This window comes from Amphiprion ocellaris, chromosome 17 (genome assembly GCF_022539595.1).
Source record: "Amphiprion ocellaris isolate individual 3 ecotype Okinawa chromosome 17, ASM2253959v1, whole genome shotgun sequence".
Taxonomy (NCBI): Eukaryota; Metazoa; Chordata; class Actinopteri; family Pomacentridae; genus Amphiprion; species Amphiprion ocellaris.
This window is the reverse complement of record NC_072782.1, coordinates 29,356,249-29,365,280: the sequence shown is the minus strand read 5'-3', so window position 1 is coordinate 29,365,280 and position 9,032 is coordinate 29,356,249. Positions and strand designations below refer to the sequence as shown.

Genomic DNA, 9,032 nt, shown 5'->3' with positions numbered 1-9,032 from the left:
GACCATAATTCTTAGTTTGGTTAAGTTTAGGAAAATACCACACAACATGTTTGAAGCTTCTTCGTCAGTTAATTTTATGGCCTTGGTTGCAAATTATCCCGGAGATTTGATTGATTGCATTCACATATATATTTTGAACAACACATCATTTTCTTTTGGAGAAATTCTGCATATTTTGTAGTTTGTTTGAACCACAAAGTCTAACCCTAACCCAACCTGACTGATTGCTCATTGGGTAAATTTACAAGAAAGTAAAATACGTGCAACAAGCTAGTTGTCCTCTGGACTCCCCCTCAGGTTGAAAACAAGTGGTTACAGGTTGCACTGCCACATGCACAACTGTGGTAGACAAATATATACACAAGTGTTAGAGACTTTTCCACTTTTTTGGGGGGGAAAAAGCCTCTATTTACTGAAGTCCTTTTCCTGCTTACTTGCAAATGCATTGGCCGGGAATCGAACCCGGGTCAACTACTTGGGAAGCAGCTATGCTAACCACTATAACACCAATGCGCCATAGACAACATGTCTGAAGCTTTTACTCAATTTTCTGGTTTACAAAGGTGACAAGTAATGCCCCATCAAATATATGATTGGTTGGCTGAAAAGTTCTATGTTTGTAGACGACTACTTGGAACTCATTCATCCCTGTGAGGAACTTCACAATCTCTAATGTGACTACAAAACTCCTACCAGATTTACTTCAAATTCATTAAAAAATATTCTACTTTTGCAGTTAATTAAGACTCAACTGTGTACAGCAGGAAGTTGGGAAAATGAATTAGTTAATAGGCTATTTAGTTGTTTGACAATGCTGACAGACAAATTGTGTAAAAGTGTAATTACAAAAGAAGCTACTTAGCGAGTTAAACACATGCTAGCTGTGTAACATACACAGAACACACATGTTGTTGTGGTTTATACATCTTGTAACAAAATATTTATCTAAACTGGTCCCATATGTGACAGGAAAATCTGAACACTTATTTCTCTCCATGTTTTATTGGTCCTGTTTTAATGCTTTATGCTCATTTTCCATAAAACTGGATGGCAAACTAATAGCGTGTGATTAGCCTCTCACCATCAATCCAATCAAATGCATTTATTTTTTTGACTTAAACACCAGAGGATGCAGTGCAAATAATATACAGATTGAGGGACATACAGCTAAACAATGAGAATAAAATTGATCTTTATCGTCATTGTTCTACAACAACAAAAGGCAGTTTAGCAGCTCTTTGAGTTAGCAACATTAGCCGTAGAAACAAGGTGTTTAGCACCAAAATAAATGGAAAAGTCTAAATATATTTGTGAAAAGTTTCAACCAAACAAAAACCAGCAAAAAAAATGTGCGTCTTAACTTATTCCCCCCTTTCATTTCAAATTTTTTTTAGTTCTCACCCTCCAACTTGCACTATTTGTACATACTACCTACTAGCTAATATGGTCTTTTATTATATACCAGGCAATCTCATTCTGCTATACAGTGCAGTCCTTTCTTTATTTATAACAACCGTATTCTTTTGTCATATGCTGCTCACTCAAAGCGCTGTTAAACTGCCTTTTGGTGACAATAAAGATCTATTTCATTCTTTAAAAATGCTAGTTTAGTTGTAAAGGAGCCCATTTTACTTGGGAGACTATGTTGGAATAATGTGGCTGAATCTATAAATCTGTATTTAAGACTTCAAGATTAGTCAACATTACAATTCTCGTCTGGTTTTTGTTACTCCTGTTGAAAGTTAACAAGCTCAACAGTATTATTTTGTTAATCATCCATGTTGCATTGATTTATAGTACATGTTTTAGGCACTTTAGGCTCTTTGCAGGACCCCAAGTTCATGCAACTGTATTCAAGAAGATGTATATGACCGGAAAAGTTGTGTTACTTTCTGCAATTCTACTTTAAACTCTTAAAAACTAAAACTATGTAGCACAGTGTTGGCTTACAACATGTGAAATACGACCCTACTTCAGTAATATTACAACAAGCTCCCTACAGTTTGTAAATGGATCCTCTGACAACAGGCAGCAGGGAAATTGGGGCAAAAAGCTGCTTGACCTGCTGACCTGCCAGAAATCCCTCTGATTGTATTGTTGAACATTCAGGTGATTAATCAGGCGACTGACCCCTGAAACAGGATGTCAAATGATAACTGATTGGTTCTGACTTTAAAATAAGTTTCTGCGGGTGGGGGGAACATTTTAGGGGTTAAAAGTTGGTGCAGTCTGTTCAACGTCTGCACAAAACTCCGAGACCAAACTGCCTGCTTCTATTCTCATTTCATCTAAATATCACCATTGACTTTTCAATTATTTGCTCCTTAAAGATCATTTCATGTTCTAAAAATAACCTGCCTGTAGTCTTATGTTGCATAAAAACTCATTTCCAGCGTGAGAAGTGAAACCTTTGTGGATGTAAACTTAATTAAAATAATAGTTTTTCTTACGCTGCATGGATAATCCAAAAGCTTCAATTTGCTCCCCTTTCATATATTTCACTCGGAGGGTTTCATTCTTTCCTCCACCTGTGAATTCTCCTCAATGTGCATAAACTACCTTGAACTGTTGATAATCAATGTTCGCCCATAAAAACCCGGTCGAGCTGCACCCCGGGGCGAAAGCGTGGTGGCGTCTTATTTATGAAATTCAATATGCGTGCGGAGAGAGTGGACTGCGGTCCTCGGGGTATCAGTAATCGTCTGGAATAACTTCCAATTAATGAGCCAGATGGTATTTTCACAGTAACACCTGGGATGTCCAGGCGCTCAGCAGGCAGGAATTAATTCCACTTAGAGTAATATTTCAAAAAGTGTTATCCCCCTACATCCCTGTCGCTTCTTTTTTCCGCTGCCGCCTGCTTAAAGCTGTAATAAATACCCTTTGCACCTCTCTAATAGAACAAGTCTCTCTTCTCTTGTTTCGGAGGGTTTTTGGTTCTCGGTAATCCGGCTGAAAGACATAACTGTCTGGGACGACTTCCAGGGAAGCACCAAAAAAAGAAAAATGGAAAATACCATGTGTTGTCTGTTTATAACTTAATATGCCACTCAAGCTCCTGCAGTGTGGACCGAGGGCTCCGACCCGGTGTCCACGGGCCAAATCGCATTAGTTATTCAAACACTGCAACATGACAGGATTAACCAGGAATGTGAGCAGAAACCATCAGAAACAAGGCTCTGCTTACTGTATTTTGTCCTCGCTAGAAAACAGTAATTCTACCTTCCATCGGTCAATTTGTTCACCGCATCGATAAATAGCCCCGTGACATGTAACCAATGACTCTCCATGGGACCATCTCAATGGAATGATCCATTTTGGGGAAAAGGTTTCGCTCCAGTGACTCTTGTTTTGGTAATTTAATCAGTTTTTAACTGCAGTTGTAGTTTCGGATTATATGTAGGGAGAAGATAAAAGATAACATCTGAGAAAACAAGTTCCAAAAAGCAACATTTACCCAACAGTTTCAGAAAATAAAACACAATCATAAACCAGAAAACAAGATAAATGGACAAACAGCGGAAGAATAAGAGAGAAAAGCCTTTCATTTTTCAAACAAAACATCCCAAAACAGAAAAATTCATTTTGGGTAAGAGACTGCTTCTAGTTAAGGGTAATAGAATCAATTTTTAACTTTGGTTGTCAGATTATATGGGGGTTTAGGGTGCAAAAATAAAAGATAACACCTCAAAAAAAAACATTTCCAAGTAATATTTACCCAACAACTTTAGACAATAAAACTAGAAAACCAGAAAACTGAACAAACAGTGAAAGAATTAGAGACAAAGACACTAATTTAAAACTTCAGAAACCAATTTCTAAACCAAACACTCCAAAAACAAATGGATTGATCTATTTTGGGTATAAGGCTTTGCTCTACCGATTCTTGCTTTTAGTCATTTAATCAGCTTTTAACTTTACATTTTGGATTGCAAGAGGGGTTTAAGGTGCAAAAATAAAAGATAACACCTCAAAAAAACCTTTCCAAGTAATATTTACCCAACCGTTTTAGGCAATACAACTAGAAAACAAGATAACTGAACAAACTGTAGAAGAATTAGAGACAAAGACACTCATTTCAGAAACCAATTTCCAAACCAAACACCAAAAAACAATTGGATTGATCTGTTTTGGGTAAAAGGTTGTGCTCCACCAATTCTTGCTTTTTGGTAATTTAATCAGTTTTACCCCTTAGTTTTAAGATTATATGAAGGTATTAAGGTGCAAGAACAAAAGATAATAGCCAAGAAAACTATTTCCAAAGATCAGACAACTAACATTTACTGAACTATTTTTGAAAATAAAACTAGAAAACCAGAAAACTGAACAAACACTAGAAGGATTAGAGGCAAAAACATCAATTTAAAACTTTAGAAAGCAATTTCCAAACCAAACACCCCCAAAACAGAAGGATGTACTTTGGGTAAAAGGTTGTGCTTCACTGATTCTTGTTGTTGATAGTTTAAATCGGTTTTTAACTTTACTTTTGGATTACATGGTGGAAAAGAAGACGCAAAGATAAAAGATGACAACCAATACCAAACAAATTTAGAAAATAAAAATAAAAATAAAAAGCCAGTTAACTGAACAAACACTAGAAGAATTAGAGACAAACACACTCATAGAAAATTATTTCCAAAGCAAAGATCACATGAAAATTGAAACAAACAAACAAAAAAACTGAAATGCTATATTTAAAAAAAAAAAAAAAAAAAAAGATAATGCAGAAACTGGAAAGTCGGGGGAGAATGTGTGCATGAAATATTAATTAAATTCCTTAATATGTGAGCATAAATACAGTAAAAACTGAACTGAAGTATTTACAAGTCAGTATAATAAAAATAACCACCATGTACCACAGTCCTGTATGGGTTGTATGGCTGTCAAAAACATTACTGAGCAGGCAAATATGAGGAGAAAATGACGGAGTGGAGGTCCAGACCACAGCACTGAGGTTCATGTCTTCTCCCTGGGATCCAGGCCTGCAGGGCGGCTGAGGGGCTCCATGAAAGCAGGACTTTTATGCAACATTCGTACGGTTTTATTCACACTAGAAGCGTCTTATAAAACGTAGAAATATCCTCAGTTGATTTAACCACAATAATATTTTTAAAAGTATTGAAGACATAAAGCTCTCTAGCAAATCTGGAAAAAAAAAAAAAAAATTCTGATCCCCCCTGTCTGATCAACATTCAAGTTCATTATCATCCGTGCAAATTAGAATTATTTTTTCTCTCGCAGCATCCAGAGATGGAGCAGATTACATATTCAGAGATGTCAGCTGCATAATACGCTCATCTTTCCACAAGTATGATCATTAAACTTTAAGAGAGAATTGCACCACATATCTGCATTTAACACCAAAACCTCAGCGATAAATCCAAAATGGTCCATTATGGGAAAAAAAATGGGATAAAGAGACCTCAAATAATGAAAGTTGGCATGTTTTGTATGCAGCCACGATGGGTTTATTGTCAAGTGCACAATAGGAGTGCTGTGATGAGCCGCCTTTGATGATCATAAATGAAATCAGAGCTCGTTACGATAAGCTTGTTGATCATCAGTCTGCTCTTCTTTTTTTTTTTTTTCCCTGCTCGTAATGATCAAAGTCGGCTCAAACGCGTCTCCCTGGGAATTTCTCGCGGTTTGCCGTCGTCGTGTTTCCAGGGGCAGAGCTGCAGCCTCCATATGGAAGACATATGCACCCGGTTATTTGTCCATGTAGACAGCCTGCCTCTCTGCCTGCACTCCGTGATGTAATTAGTAGCTTCCCTTGTCAAGAATGAGGTTGCTGTTTATCTTTGTCACAGCCCGTCCATTAAATCATTATTAGCTGGCTAAATGCTGCAGGAGGAGCTCGCTGCCTGCGTGGCCTCTTCCCTGAGTTATGACCAAATATCGGCCCTGTCTGACTGTCCCGTAATTGATGGCTCTGGTTAAGCCCGGGCCGATCCGTAAAGAGCAGTTTGTGCGCTGTGGTTAATGCAGGCCTGGAAACTGAGGAAATATGAGATAGAGGAGGCAGTGAGTCACAGGAGGACACAGAAAGTCCCCACATGAAAGCCAGAGCACACATCCAGTCCACCCAGAACACAGCCAGTATCACTTTTCGGGGATCTAATAAGAGAAAAACTAAAGGAGCTTTTTATGGTGGCCTTTCTTTTCATTAGTGTTGTGCCCCAGCAGCCCTGCAGGGCTGGACTCTGGCACAGTGGTGATTTCAGCTGAACACCAACGTTAGCATGCTGCTGACGTCCTCACAGTGATTACATGCTGATGGTCAGCAGGATCGCTGTGCACCATTTTAACCATCTGAAGTGTGTTAACATGCTAAGATATGCTAATTAGCAGTGCAGACAAAGCTGTACATTTTGCACCAATGAAAAACAAGGAAAGTTGCATTTTCCTGTCTACATTTTGGTGTATGTTTGCATGTACACTACCATTCAAAAGTTTGGGGTCACTTAGAAATGTCATTATTTTTTGAAAGAAAAGCATTTGTTTTCCCAATGAAGATAGCATTTAATCAGAAATACAGCCCAGACATTGTTAATGTGGTAAATGATTTTTCTAGTAGGAAACGGCTGATTTGTCTCTTTATACCTCCCTGCCTTTATCAGATTCAGATTTCCTTCTTTGGTCATGCACAGTTTATACGCAGTCATTTGTAAGATCAGTCTTGTTTACACATGAATCCATTTTATACATTAATGAAAGAAAAAGATACCATTGCAAGCAGATTTTTAGCAAGATTATTGGTAAAGACAGAACTGTATGAAACCAGATCACAAAAAGACAGAAAGGGAAGTCATGAGGACTGTAATGTTCAGGTTGGTAGACTCTCATCCAGCCAAATCCTCATTGGTCAGACAACCACAGGTGTTAATTTCATGAAGGGAAAAGCTCTAAATTAGTAGCTTTCCAGGATTAATCTGTTATATGTGGTAGCAGGTGAAACAAACTACCCGTGAAATACAAGGAGGTTTGAAAATAATATATTTTTTCACAACTTTGAACTCGTTCAATTTAATGGTGACTGACATCTAACATACACTACAGTTCAAAAGTTTGGGGTCACTTAGAAATGTCCTTATTTTTGAAAGAAAAACCTTTTTTTTTTCAATGAAGATAACATTAAATTAATCAGAAATACAGTCTAGACATTGTTAATGTGGTAAATGACTATTCTAGCTGGAAACAGCTGATTTTTAATGGAATATCTCCATAGGGGTACAGAGGAACATTTCCAGCAACCATCACTCCTGTGTTCTAATGCTACATTGTGTTAGCTAATGGTGTTGAAAGGCTAACTGGTGATTAGAAAACCCTTGTGCAGTTATGTTAGCACATGAATAAAAGTGTGAGTTTTCATGGAAAACATGAAATTGCCTGAGTGACCCCAAACTTTTGAATGGTTGTGTATATATTTGTGTTCTTAGTACTCCCATGTGTCCACCATGACCAGCTTTGGAAGATATTTTCAGACATGCAGTCCATTATGCTAATCTGAAGGCAACTGAACATGTCGGCTTCATGTCTGAATGTGCACAGTGGTCACTTTTCTGTAGCCGGCAATCCTTCCAGGTTGGAACTACATTTCCCCATCATTCAACACACCACAAGTCAGAACTGCATTGTCACACTAACAGACACAGATTTTAAGAATGCTTATTCCACATTTCAGTGCCAATATTTGTCCAAAAACATCCCAGAGTGGCTTAATTCAGGGTTTGTGTACCTTAATCACAACGTACTTTGCTGACTCACGCTGCAAGAGATAAAGATTTTTTTTTTAACATCATGGTCTTCCTCAGGTTGAGTTCTGAGGACATCTTGCCCTTGTTTCATATTTTCAATGCGCATAACTTTTCACACTAGCTGCTTTTACTTTCATTGCACCACCTGATCCCCTCACCTGATTTCACTCTCCTCAGTAGCTCCTCAGTATGTAATTAAAAGCTTCCAAAACTATCTGTAAAGCCCTATGGAATCGTCTTCCTGTGTAGTGATACTCTGCTCTAAGTGCTCCTGCCACACTTGAAAGACTCTGGTGTAACAACTTGCAGGTCTGCAGTTTCAACATGGACCTCCAAGGTGCATACAGCGCAGACATCAAATGTTTCGAACTGACCCAAACTTCAGGTCAAGGAACATCAATCCAAGTTGGATCAGCAGCTACAACCCGGAGATCAAACAGCAGTATTCAGTGGAAGAGCCTGCGGAGCTCCAAGGCAGCAGTGTGACCAGAAGATGGTTTTGTTTGACGTTCACAGGGTTGTGTACCATGAATTCATCCCCAAGGGTCAGACTGTCAATGCTGACTTCTACTGTACAGTCCAGACGGATCTGTGGGAAAATACTCAGCCTGAATGGCCACGAATGTGGTGTGTCACTCTGCCAACTCACAGTGCACTCAAAGTGCACAAGTTTTTTTGGCCTCAGTAACAGAATCATCACTCTCCACCCGCTCTGCTCACCAGATTTGGTTCCCAGCAACGTCTTCGTCTTGGACAACAGGAAATTCAAGTTGTAGGGTCACTATTTTGACATGATCTAGGAGATTCAGCAAATATTAGAAATGGTGTTTGATCAGCTTCCTAAAAGAGACTTCCAGAAGGGGTTTTAAAATGTGGCTGGAGCACTGGGAGCAGTGAATCGCTGCACAAGTGGATTACTTTGAAAGGGATGGTGGTCAAGTTTAAAACATGTATGATTTTTGCTTATTATACACTACCATTCAACAGTTTAGGGTCACTGAGAAATGTCCTTATTTTTGAAAGTAAAGGCATGTGTTCAGACATACAGAATTAAAATCTTACAGAATGAATCTTGGTCATTTTTAAGGTGCAGGCATCTAAAAGTTCACAAATTAGCTCAAATATTCATTGCAGAGATCCATTTCAGTAACTCAAACAACAAAAACCACATGATAGAACTAGTCCTCATGCACACTTTATGTCTCACACAGAATATTCTTTGCTAGTTGTTCTATTTCTGTAACTTTCAACCTTATCAATCCTTCATAGAAATAC

At 38.3% G+C, this 9,032-nt stretch overlaps 1 non-coding gene across 1 annotated transcript; it reads right to left on the bottom strand.

Annotated features, from left to right (window-relative positions):
• Positions 1-441: 441 nt before the first annotated feature.
• On the bottom strand, positions 442-513 carry trnag-ccc (transfer RNA glycine (anticodon CCC)). The gene has a single exon. It is a non-coding gene; the product is annotated as a tRNA-Gly (tRNA).
• Between the last annotated feature and the right edge of the window lie 8,519 nt (positions 514-9,032).